The sequence below is a fragment of the Nipponia nippon genome, unplaced genomic scaffold (genome assembly GCF_047370975.1).
Source record: "Nipponia nippon isolate SJK-2023a ecotype South Korea unplaced genomic scaffold, ASM4737097v1 scaffold_2, whole genome shotgun sequence".
Classification (NCBI taxonomy): Eukaryota; Metazoa; Chordata; class Aves; order Pelecaniformes; family Threskiornithidae; genus Nipponia; species Nipponia nippon.
The window spans coordinates 53,593,524-53,606,974 of NW_028262336.1; positions in this window are offsets into that span (position 1 = coordinate 53,593,524).

The window sequence follows — 13,451 nt, forward strand, 5'->3', positions numbered from 1 at the left end:
TATATATTGCAAAATTCTAAATGTAATTATCTGTATTCATTTCTCTCTCTAATGCCATGAAAATAATCATTTATGCATGTCATTTACCGTATTTCCAGTCTTATTTATTCTGTCTTTAAGCTCCAGTGACTTTCTGGTTCCCTGTGTCATTTTTCTTTATCTCACAGTACAGTATCACAGAATAATTCCAATGCATATCTATGGTCCCAAAGGATAAATGAAGCTGGCAGGGACCTCAGGAGATCTCTAGGCCATCCTACAGCCCAAAGCAGGCCAGCTATGGGGTGAGACCAGGCTGTTCACAGCATGGTCCAGCTGCAACTTTAAATCCTCCAAGGACAGAGATAGCACAGCTTTCAGAGCAGCTTGTGCCACTTCCTCACTGCCCTCACAAGGAAAAAGTTTCTCCTTATATCCAGTCTGAAACTCTCTTGTCTCAATGTACACCTGTTGTTTCTTGCCCTCCCTCTCTGACCTTCTGTGAGGAGCCTGGCTCCATCTCCTTGATGATCCGTGTGCCAGCTGTGGGGTCTGTTAGATTCACTGAAGCTGTCCCTTCTCCAGGCATACCCAGGCCAGCTCCTGCAGTCTCTTCTCACAGGGCAGGCGCTCCAGCCCTCACCATCTCAGAGGGCCTCTTCTGAGCTCCCTCCAGTTTGTCCATATCTTTCCTGTCATAAAAAAACTGGGAAAAACTGAATGCAGTATCTAGGTGTCGTCTGACGAGTGCCACATAGAGGGAGTCAAGCCATTCGCTCAATCTACAGGCTATGCCACTGTTCATACAACCCAGGAGATTGCTGGCTGCCTTTGGTGACAGCACACACACCATAGGCTCACGTTCATCTTGCTACCCATCTACACCCCAAGGCCTTCCCTGCAGAGTGCTTCATGGCCTCTCCGTCCCCAGACAGTGTTGTTGCAGGGGCTATTTTTTTCCCTGTAATGGGAAAAGTTTCTTGGGATTTGGAGAGCTTGGCATTTGTCTCTGCTGAATTTCATAATGTTCCTGGTGGCCCATTTCTTTAGCCTGTTTGGAGCCCTGTCCTTGAGTGTATTGACTGGTACGCCTAATTTGGCATCATCTACAAAGTTGATGAGAGTGTGCTCTGTCACTTCCTGCTCATCATTGACAGAGATGTTAAAGAGGAAAGGTCCTGGTGCAGACCCGTGTGGCAGTCTACTTGTCACAGGCATGCAGGTAAAGTATGACCCATTAACCACCTTCTGAGCCCCATCATCCAAACATATTTGATCCATCTGGTTGTCTAGCCATGCAGACTGTAACATCTCAACTTCAGTATCATGGATGACAGTGTCAAAATCTTCCTAAAGTCTATGCAAATAACATCCACTACTGTCCCTATATCCACAAATCTAGTCATTTTATCATAGAAGACAAACAGGTTAGTTAAGCACAATTTACTCTTGGTAAATCCATGCTGGTGACTTCCAATCACCTGTTTAACTTCATGTGCCCAGAAATATGCTCCAAGAGGACTCATTCCATGATTTTCCCAGGAGCTGAAATGAGGCTGACCATCTGTAGTTCCTGGGATTGACCTTTTGGCCTTTTTTGAAGGCGGCTGTGACATTTACCTTTCTCAAGTCACCAGAGACCTCCCTTTCCTTCTCAAAGACTATGAAAACAAACTAAAATGAAATTTCTATTTTTAAATCTTTTCAAAGCTTGCACATTTGTCATGAGCACATATTTTGTGTTGTTGAATAACAGTAGAAACATTGAAATTACGCATCTCTTCTGCAGACGGCTTAACATTTGATTTCAGCTGAAGTTGTATTCATTTTCATGGTACGTATATTCTTCTACGTATGAATTACTGATATAAAGTTTCTGGCTACAAAATATATCTCGGAAATCTTCAAGAGGGTTATTGTGTTGGCTCACTGTCAAGTGTACTGTACCTTGTAAGACATTGGTGGAAATTAGAGATGTATGGACATTAAAATATGAACAACCAACTTAGCTGACGAATTCTTGAATGATTCTAAATTAACTTACTCTTCACTCAAAGGACATTCAGGCAGTGTTTCAATCTAACAGTCTAAAGATTATTCATATGAATTAATAGTGTAGGCCTGAGTACACAAATTTGCTAATATCAATTAGAAAACAATAGTAATTAAATATGTTCCCTGCAAGTTTCGAAACTGCTTTTAAATACTTTCTGTTGCTCTCATTACTGCAATTCATCTAAAGTTGAGTTAATTCATATTCTTTAAGTTATGGGTCTCTTAAAAAAGGTTGACACCTTATTTATTTAAAATAATTAAAATTATGGAAAAAAAGCCAATAAGACATATACTAATAAGTTATTTTCCTGCCTAGCCCATTGTACATATTTTGTCTTTTAGATCAGTCCTTAAATAGATATGTCTGGATGACTTTTAAATGCCATTCACCTGCACAAGAAGATGGCTTTGCACTGCTTTTTGTAAGCAGAAAATTTTATTTGTACTCTCTTCTGCTGCTACTGTCAGCATTCAGTGGCTAGAGTTCCTACCTCATGGTCTCATGCTCAAAAACCTCAGTAGCTGTGAAACTAAGGTGAGAGTGGTTTCATTTCTTGTGCATGAATTTTTGAGGTGCCTGTGGAGAATAGAATCATAGAATCACAGAATCGTTAAGGCTGGAAAAGACTTCTGAGATCATTGAGTCCAACCATTAACCTAACTGCCAGGTCCACCTCTAAACCATGTCCCTAAGCACCACATCCACATATTTTTTGAACACATCCAGGGACTGTGATTGCACCAGTTCCCTGGGCAGCCTGTTCCAGTGTCTGACTACTCTTTCAGTGAAGAAGTTTTTCCTAATATCCAATTTAAACCTCCCCTGGTGCAACTTGAGACCATTTCTTCTCGTCCTATCACTTGTTACCTGGGAGGAGAGGCTGACACCCACCTCTCTACAACCTCCTTTCAGGTAGTTGTAGAGAGCGATAAAGGTCTCCCCTCAGCGTGCTTTTCTCCAGGCTAAACAATCCCAGCTGCCTCAGCCTCTCCTTGTAAGACTTGTTCTCTAGACCTTTCAGGAGCTTCGTTGCCCTTCTTTGGACACGCTCTAGTATCTCAATGTCTTTGCTGTAGTGAGGAGCTCAAAGCTGAACACAGTACTCAAGGTGTGGCCTCATCAGTGCCGAGTACAGGGGCAGTATCACCTCCCTAGTCCTGCTGTCCATACTATTTCTGACACAAATTAAATATAAATTCTGGCAACACAGAAAAGCTCTAATACAAGGTTTTCTACTCCTGCTGCTGAACGGTGTTAATAAGTGAGTTCTGTGCTTTATTTTGCTTTATTGATGCGTGAAAAACAGTTTTATTTATACGTATAGCACAAGTAGCACGTCTTATTGGTCCTACTGGCTTTTAAAATAGCCATCTCCTTGTAAAATCTTCTGTGAAAATCAGGTCAACTTTATCTTTGATGTCCAAATCAGCACTGAGATGCTGGGGATAATATGCTTCTTGCCCTTTATGCAAGTTGTTCCATACATGCACATGTACTTGTTATTATTTGCATTTCTGTATTTTTTTCCAGTGTTCATCATGTCCCTAAGAGGAATTAGCATGTTAAAAAATGGGTCATATGTAATATGTAGTGGGTTAAAATATAATTTGAATGCAAAAAAGAGCAATGCTAAAGCTGACTAAACTAATCAAATGATTACTTATATTATAAGTAGGTCCTTAGATATTCTTGGCATTTTATTAGTTAGAAAGATTTCAGTCCAGAGATGTAATCTGATAGTCCTGGTCAGTAAAATCCAGCTCTCAACAGATGTCCTTATTCAGATGAGTTGCCCTGTATATCCTGAATAATTAGATTGTACATGGGTGGCTTGAACTTCATTGCTTGGCGCAAAGAGCTGACTCGCATCTCTTCAGGTCATGTGAATTTGGGATCTGTAATGTAATGGAGGGCAGGCTTTGTGCACAATTCACATGCCAGAACAGGGGATACATAGGGGTGAGAGGGCTGAACAGATGAAGGCACTGTTGTACTATAGACTCACACTTTAAACCTAATTTTGCAATAGATTTTCACCTTTTCAACTCTTCCCTACATTCAGTCGCAAAGCACAATTGTTCAGGCTTTATGCATGCCACGACTTTGGCCCTGCAGTCATAAGCAGATATGTTGCAGTTAGTTGATCTAAAATGTGTACTAACACTAGGCACCACTTAGGGAAATGTTTAAAAAACAAGTAAAACTAAGCACTGAGTATTCAGTTCTCTACCGTGTTAAATTGATGAGACAAAATGTGTTACAGAGTCTCATGGGAACCAAAAAGAGGAAACAGCTTTATATCTAATACTGCAGACCTATTCCCCTCCCCAGAACACTACAGAAATAAAAAGCAGAGATGTTTACTTTTCCATATTCAGTTTTACAGGTGTTTATATTTTTTCCACTTTTTTTTTACAGTAACTGAAGAAGGAAAGTGATACCATAGTTATATTTCCCTTTTCTTGATTGCTTGCTTCCTTCTACAATGGCAGAAGATGACGTTAGTCTTTTGCGTGCCCCTGTCAATTATTGAAAGGTAAAGAATCATATGGTTTTAAAAACTAGATAGTGGCAGACAAGGAAAGGTGAGTTAAGAAGGAAGAGAAAGGTAGATGGAGGAAAAAGAAGAGAGCCAGTGACCCAGAAATATAGCCTGATTTTATACATTAAAGAAAACACAGGCAAAATAGTTTTCCTACCACGGGCAAAATCCAAGTGGGAAAAATAAAATATACAAAAAAATAAAGACCCTGTATTATACTGCATTTGCTATATGTGATCAGGCTATTTTTTATCTTTCTGATGAAATTACAAATAAATGATACAATAATAGTGTTTTGTATTAATGGACATGCATGATATTTATTTAGTTAGTTTTACATTAGAAAAGGGTCTGAATTTGAGATCCATTTGACATCTCATCTTTATAATCAAAATTACTTGTCTTGTGACATTAGATGTAACACAACGGGATACTAGAGAACAGAGAGGAGCAAATTGGGATAAAATTTCACAGAAAGTCTTATGATATTAAGTAAAAGAGTTGGAGTGCTTTATCTGAAAAAAGCCTTTTTTTTTTTTTTAATCTTTGATTTCTCATTGTCCTAATTAGATTTACCTTGTGAAAAGTTCATAAAAATAAATATTTGGTATATATTTTTAAAATTATAAAAACATTCCTTATTATAATGAAAAGGAAGCATTTTGAGCTTGAAAGTGTGATGCAAATTACTACACTTAGCCTATACCTAAACGTTCTGCATCAAAAGCTGTGCTAGCTGAGGCAATACTCAATGTTTAAAAAGAAATAATGAATGCAGAAAATAAAGCTTGAATTTTAATTCTCACAGCATGCAGAAACTTAGATAGTTTTATCTGTGGAGTTACATTCTTGTCCTTAAATCCAGACCAAACTTTAGCCTTTGATCATGATATAGTTCATAAACCTATAGTACACAACTCTGGTAGATCTGGAAAAACAAACCAGAAACAATCAGAAGTTGTCCTTTCAATATGTTCAAATGGATGTAGTGAGCTCACTTCTGGAATGATGCATTTGCATAAAAATTAGAAGGTTTCCTAAAAGAATTACAAAATCACAGACTGGTTGAGGTTGGAAGGGATCTCTGGAGGTCATCTGGTCCAACCTCCTCTCTGCAAGCAGGGCCACCTAGAGCTGGTTGCCCAGGGCCATGTCCGGATGGCTTTTGAATATCTCCAAGGAGGGAGACTTCACAGCCTCTCAGGGCAAACCCTATCAGTGCTCAGTCACCCTCACAGTAAAGAAGTATTTTCTTATGTTCAGACAGAGCCTCCTATGTTTCAATGTGTGCCCATTGCCCCTGGTCCTGCCACTGGGCACCACTGAAAAGAGCCTGGCCCTGTCCTCTTTGCACCCTCCCTTCAGGTGTTTATATACACTGATGAGATCCCCCCTGAACTTACTCTTGTCTAGGCTGAACAGTTCCAGCTCTCTGAGCCTTTCCTCATAGGAGAGATGCTCCAGTCCCTTAATAATCTTCGTGACCCTTTGTTAGACTTTATCCAGTATGTCCATGTCTCTCTTGTACTAAGGAGCCCAGAATTGGACACAGTACTCCAGGTGTGGCATCACATCCCCTGGGTATAGGGGAAGGATCACCTCCCTTGACCTGCTGGCAGTGCTTTGTCTAATGCATCCTAGAATACTATTAGTCTTCTTTGCAACAAGGGAGTGTTGCTGGCTCATGTTCAACTTTATGTCGACCAGAACCCCCAGGTCCTTTCCTGCCAAGCTGTTTTCCATCTGGGTGGCCCCCAACATACCTTGGTGCATGGGGTTGTTCCTTCCCAGGTGTAGGACTTTGCATTTCCTCTTGCTGACTTTCATGAACTTTCATGGGGTTCATGTCAGCCCATTTCTCTTCCCAAAGGAGAAGCCAGACACTGCTGCAAAAACTGCTGCCTTGGTTGGCTGCCTCTGTTATCTGCACTATTACAGAGATACCTCTGAATAACCTGCCACAGAAGCAGGACAGTTGAATTGTTGCAGTACCCTCCGTAGGTTAATTAGTTCTGATTAGAAATAGACTCTGTTAGCTTTGCTGCGTGTTCTTGCTAATGTGGCCATCCTGCTTTTGAGTGCACTGTGTAGACATACAAGATCTCTCAGTGCTAGGTTATATTTCTGCACAATAAGTTTATCAATGTAGAACAATATTATATGCAGATTACTTAAAAGATCAGCACCTGGCTCCTATGTTCATTCAGCTTTCAATTCTCTCCAGAGAGAATTCAGAGTTCAATTCTCTCTCTTTTTTTTTTCTTTTTCTTTTTTCTTTTTTTTTTTTTTTTTTAGGGAAGGAACAAATAACTATTGCAATTTTCATGTTTTTTCTTATGTTTGTGTATTTTGCATTTACAAACAATTATAAGAAACATTATCTGTAATGCATGTGAGGATATGAAAATAAGCAGCTATTTAGGTTTAAGACTTGTAACAGTTGTTTGGAGTAAGGCAATCTGATTCTTAAGGGTATGACAAAGGCTTTTGAAGGATTTGGTTCCTCATTTGTATACCTAGCTTTATCTAGTAAACATAAGAATCTAATTATAAAAATAAGCATGAGAAAATCTTAAAGGCCTTTAGTCCATTCTAAAATGTTTCATTTTATTGTTATTTCCACAGTAACAAGAAAAACTTTTGCTTATATACCATACCCACTTAGATCAACCAATATACTTCAGTTTTATTTACATGACTTGTCCAGTAGTTCGTCTTCAAACTTCCTGTTTCTGGCTTTCTGTAACTGTTGTCTTAACTCAGGTCTTTATCATGAACTTAGATAGCATCAATGATTTCAGTGGAACTGATAATTATACACAGATTTAACTCTAAACACAAACATGTGCAGGCTTGTAACATTGGTCTCCTTATAAAAAGAGATAGGTTCCTTTATTTATTTCAGCAAAATTAGGAAGTCTGTGCCATTCCTTTTTTATTCCAAACTTCTGAATTTTTTAAAACATTTTTTAAATTGGTGGGGTTAGATAGGCAAAATCTTCCATGGAAACAGGCTCCACTAAGAAGGGTGTATTTTAAGTTTATTTTTGTAGGGTGGAAAAAAAGAAGACAGAGAATTTATTTGTTCAGGTCTTCCGAAGTGTGAAGGTAGTAAAGATTTCTGACACATGGCTGCAGTGAAAACTGTAAGGAATAATGTTGCTGAAAAGTAATCAGGGCATCTGGGGGCTGGAAAGACTTACAAAATTAAAAGTGTTGTGAATGAGCTCCTAGACACTGTCAAATGGCTGGAATGAGCTTTGCTTCAGCATTTCTCCTAAAAGCCTGCAAAGATGACCAGCAAAAACAGTCTCTCTCCTTCACACCATATGAGCTGTTTAGGAGAGAGCATTCAGGCAAAAGTACTTCTTGGTTATAGAATCATCCTGTTGCAAGCCTGAATGGTTTTTATACTCCTAATGAATTATAACTCACTGTCCTTCTTTTACAGCCTTTACCAAACTGACTCTTTCTATCTCCTTGCTTCTCAAAGGGAAAAATTCTTTAGTGGGAAAAAAAAAGTCCAACAAAATTGTGGAGCCAGATGTTAACAGTGTCCTAACCCTTTTTTTATATAAGAACTGTAATATGCTCTTCACTTATATAATCAAATGCTCCTTCTCAAGTAATTCTTAAAACCTTAAAAGCTCTTGAGTTTTATATGTTTCACCATTTTTTCACACAGAAGAGTTAGTGCTTTTAAACCAGTAAGCATTGGCTGTACACTGATTCAGCTGGTATTTTTTCTTTGCTCTTCTTTGCATTAGAACTCCATGTTTTTCTGTGCTCAACATCACAGGTAACTCCACCCTTCTAAAAGTACTCTTCCTTGAAAAGAGATGTTCAGATAAGCACTGTTTTCAGACAGCCTCTACAAAAATAGGGAGAATAGCCATTAACTAAGGTGAATTTTTATTTTATTACCACACACAGAGATAAATCTTATGACTGCTGAATTGTAGATGCTTTTAAAGATAACTTAGAAGCCATAGATATGAAATACACAGTAGTAAATTGTTTAACTACATTGCTGGTAAAACAGTTGTCTAGCTAAAGTACAACATTTTTTCCTTTCTAGAAAGCAAAAGATCCACACTTTTATTCTGGTACCAGCTTTCTAAGTCAAATTTTGAAATCTGTTAGTTACAAGATATTGCATATCCTCCAAGGTATCAGCCTGAAATTAAGATCAGTAAATCAGTAATTTATTATTTTTTTAATTTCCTTTAATTAACATTCCTTAAAAAAAAAAAATAAGAAAGAAAGTAAGAGGCAAAGTTAATCTTTTGTTGGACCAAAATAGGTAACTATCTGTGATTCTTCACTCCTTATGAAGGCAAAGATCTCTTTAACATTATCAGTAAAGGCTACAAAACTGGATCAAAAAGTCTTTGAAAGGAAAATAGATATTACATTCCTGTGCTGGATTATGTCTTCTTTAGTAGCACCATTTGTAAAAATGTAGTCCAGACTTGCCTATACTCTCAGGCTGATATACACGGATCTGGTGATGCAAAGTAAATGTAGACTTGCACAGAAAGAAACCTTAAGTCAGACTGAACTACATTTTGACACCTTTAGCCATAGCCAATAGTTGCTTAGTCCAGGAGTGGTTTCACTTAATTCAACAGACCTCATACCAGTAATATATGTCTGCTTTCTGCTGGCATGCCTCCTGTGCAAAGTACTTCGTAATCAGAGTGATAGCAGTCAATATCTGCTTCGCACAGGTGGAAACAACTGCACAACAAGAGAATCAAGTCCTTAATAGACATGTGTAAACCAAAATGTCCAAAACAGTTACCTGCAACAACACATACCAGAAGGATTGTTTTCCCTCCTGTGAATTTTGGCTCAAATTTTAATAATGAATTAGTAAAAATGAATAAAGTATATCTAAGTATACTTTGAAGACTATGTAGTTTAAGCATTTTCTATTACAAGTTTCAAAAACCAGTATTGTGCATATCAGATACTTGGGTGACATTTCTATTTGTATTCTCTAAGTAACATGAAGGCTACAGACTGGTAAATATTTCAAAAACTAGTGCAAAGCGGATAACAGAAGCTACCAGAAAACTTTGATTCAAATACAGGACTACTTATTAGAAGATTTCTCTCAAGCTTCTTCTAGTGGCAAAACCTTAAAAAATCACTGTAAGCAGAACTCTGTGATGCTTCTATCTACTTAATGTGTAAGTTTCATGTGGCATAAATGTTTTAATAGCTTTTCTCCTCTGTTTCGTACTTTATATAATTTATTAATAATATACTGCAAGTTTTACAAAACTAAATGCATCAAGGAACAGGAACAGAGGAGTCTGGCACAGCATCACAAGGGGATCTTGAATTAAACTCTAGCGGGCATTTCAAGACTCCCACATTCCCATGTAGGAAGGGAATTTCTACAGCAGTAGATTCAAAATGCACTATGCTATACTTTTAAAATCTGGTCCTACAGTATTCATTTTAACATAATTCCATGTATTTCCAACCCTGGCAACCCTATCAAATCACACTGTAAACAGCTGTGTTGTACCAACACTCTTAAAAGGAAATCCCTTTTCTTGTGCCATATGAACAACACTATCAACAGTATTTTTCTGTTCTTGTTTAGTCTCTGGAGTGCAATATGACAGCATGTTGGAGACAATTGCAAGTCATGATTAAGAGTATTCTGCATCATTCCCTCAGAACTGCTTCAGATTATTACTGAACACAAATGAATGGTGCCATGAAGAAGATGAAGGGTATTTAATCCTTCATTCCAAAGCAATGAAATAACTGTGAAGCTCTGTAAGGAGCATAGACAAATCTTTTAGCAGTGATGTATAAAAAATTTATATTTAAGTCCTTGAAGTTTACTAATATTGACACTTCAAGGTCAAAGTTCTTTCGAGTAGGGACAGATCTTGTAAAACACAAACACATGAATGGACATAAAAATTTGAACTGCAAATGTAAGAGCAAATTTCCAACACAGGGTACATAAAATACACATGCAGTTACAATAAACAGTGAGAACTTCTGTTTTCTCAGTATTTTAAAAATTTAGTTCACATCTGATATTCTTAAGGAATTATCAGAAAATATTATCTTATTATTTCAAGAATATCTGCGTTTTTATCATGTTAAAGAATAATTTTATGAATCTAATGAAACTTGATGAAGCCTTACAAGTTCCCTCAAAATGACACATGAAGGCTAGCAATGCCTAAATAGCATATCTAGTTCCAACCAACAGTTAGATCTTGTATCAGCTGAGATAGGTACTACCTTTCACATGACATCTTGACATTCATTTCTCTGACCTTTTCATCAAATATCATGTAAAAATTACTTCTCTGTTCAGTGGAGATGAGCAATTGAGGTGTAAATCCGAAAGTGTGGAGTCTCGAGAGGCGCCTCTCTCTCCAGTGCCTATAGAGGGAGCCTGGCTGCCACATTTTTAAAATTCTGTAATTAGGTGAAATGAATCCCCATCCATCATATGACAGTCTGATATATGACCAGTGATACATTCCAAACAGTTAAGCAAGTAACGTCAAATCTCTGCATCCTCATATAATATGTGTTATACAACATAAAAATAAGATGCTTTTCCTAAGAAACACTGCAGGTTATTAGGAAAACAGTAACACAAAAAGTGTATATAAGATTGTTACAAGATGATGCTAAGTGGTCCACGAGTTGAGCACAGATTTTACCTGTGCTTTACTTTGTATTTGTCATTAGTGGTGATTAATGTAAAACAATAAAGCAATGAGAAAACTGTAGAGTAACAAGGTCTGGGGACACCTGCCATAGCCCATAACACTAGAAAGTTTAGAGAAAAGAACTTTTTTTCAGACAACTGGGAAAATAATTTTTAGTATATAGCAATAACAAGGAGATAAGTAATATCAACATGGTTTGTCGAGAACAAATTATGCCACCTTAATTTAATTTCCTTTCATGACAAGGCAACAAATATTTGAGGCAGAGAAGAAACAGTTGTCACATATTTTGAATTTCAGATCTATTCTGTGTTAATCTTTGTAGGTAAGTTACTAATCACTCACTATAAAACTGAAAAGATGTATTGAGTGATGCTACTCAAGATTCTGTCTTGGATCTCATTTTGCTGGCTTTATCTCTGACTTGCTTTCTGTTGTACTAAATTTCTAGGTAAAGACAGACTAAGAAGGACAGTAGCAATGCTGGAGGACAGGATTGCAACGCAAAGAGGTCTTGACAGACATAAGAAAAAGGCTGGAAACAAAAATTAAGATGCAATTCAGTAAAAATATATGTAAAATTCCACACTTCTGTTCCCTGTAAACACAGCTGAGCGAACAACAGGCTGGACATCAGTTGTAGAACGTTTGAACAGATGAGGAACAATTCATGGCAAAGGTATTAGTTAGCCTAAAGAAGAAAAGTGTGAAGGGAAACATGCTAATGGTTTTTGGATATTCACAAAGTAACTACATATTCTTGATGTCTACTGCTGCTATGACAAAAAGTATGGATCAATTTGCAACAAAAGAAACTCAAATTACACAGAAAAAGAAACAAGAAGAAGAAGAAGAGGCGGAAGAACAGCAAGAAGAAGATGACAAAGGAATAACTTTCCAATTCTTAGGATAGTGATGCCTGGGAATTTCATGGGACCTTCTTTGTCAGGGAGGAGTGGACAAGATTTCCTCTTGATTTCTTTTCTAAGCTTATGTGATACCATGACTCTTTACTTTGGAAGTAGAACTGTGTGAGTCATATTTCTTCCTTGTTTCTGTCATGTTTTAACCCCAACCGGCAACTAAGCACCACACAGCCACTCGCTCACTCTCCTCCCAGTCGGATGGGGGAGACAATCAGAAGAGTAAAAGTGAGAAAACTTGTGGGTTGAGATAAAGACAGTTTAATAGGTAAAGCAAAAGCCGCACGCACAAGCAAAGCAAAATAAGGAATTCATTCACTACTTCCGATCGGCAGGCAGGTGTTCAGCCATCCCCAGGAAAGCAGGGCTCCATCACACGTAACGGTTACTTGGGAAGACAAACGCCATCACTCTGAATGTTCTGCCCTTCCTTCTTCCCCCAGGGTTATATACTGAGCATGATGTCATATGGTATAGAATAGCTCTTTGGCCAGTTGAGGTCAGCTGTCCTGGCTATGCTCCCTCCCAAGTTCTTGTGCACCTGGCAGATCATGGGAAGCTGAAAAGTCCTTTACTAGTGTAAACGCTACTTAGCAACAACTAAAACATCAGTGTGTTAACAACATTATTCTCATACTAAATCCAAAACACAGCACTATGCCAGCTACTAAGAAGAAAATTAACTCTAGCCCAGCTGAAACCAGAACACGTTCTTATGATGAAAAGAGAGTTGTGCATCTTCCTAAAATATAAATTGACTGGTGAAAGAAAGTCTTTAAATTTTGAACTATGCTAATGAGGTGATCTGCCCTTCTGTTAACTTTTGTGTTGGTTAAAGCTGGATCATTAAACCCAGAGAATATATATCTTTTTCTCCTCTTTGTATTATTATTTATACGGAGAGTCATGGTTTCCTTGCACTCTAAAGGAATATGTGATGACCTATATAGCACCTCCTTTTTATTATTGTTCTGGGAGGAAAAGGAGTCCTTTTTTTTGGCTCTATTTTAATAAATACTATTTCTAAATTAAACACAAGCACATTTTTAAAAAAGGAAAAGCAGGAAAGTTTCTTCCTTTCTTTCACTTAATCCTACCCATAATTATGTTGGTAGTGATTTAATGTTGACTTTGATAGCAGTACAATTAGGCCTATTATTTGGTATTTCTGAAGACAATTTAATAGAGATAATGTGCAATTGACAACAACTGATGCTGTGATGGTACCACCATTA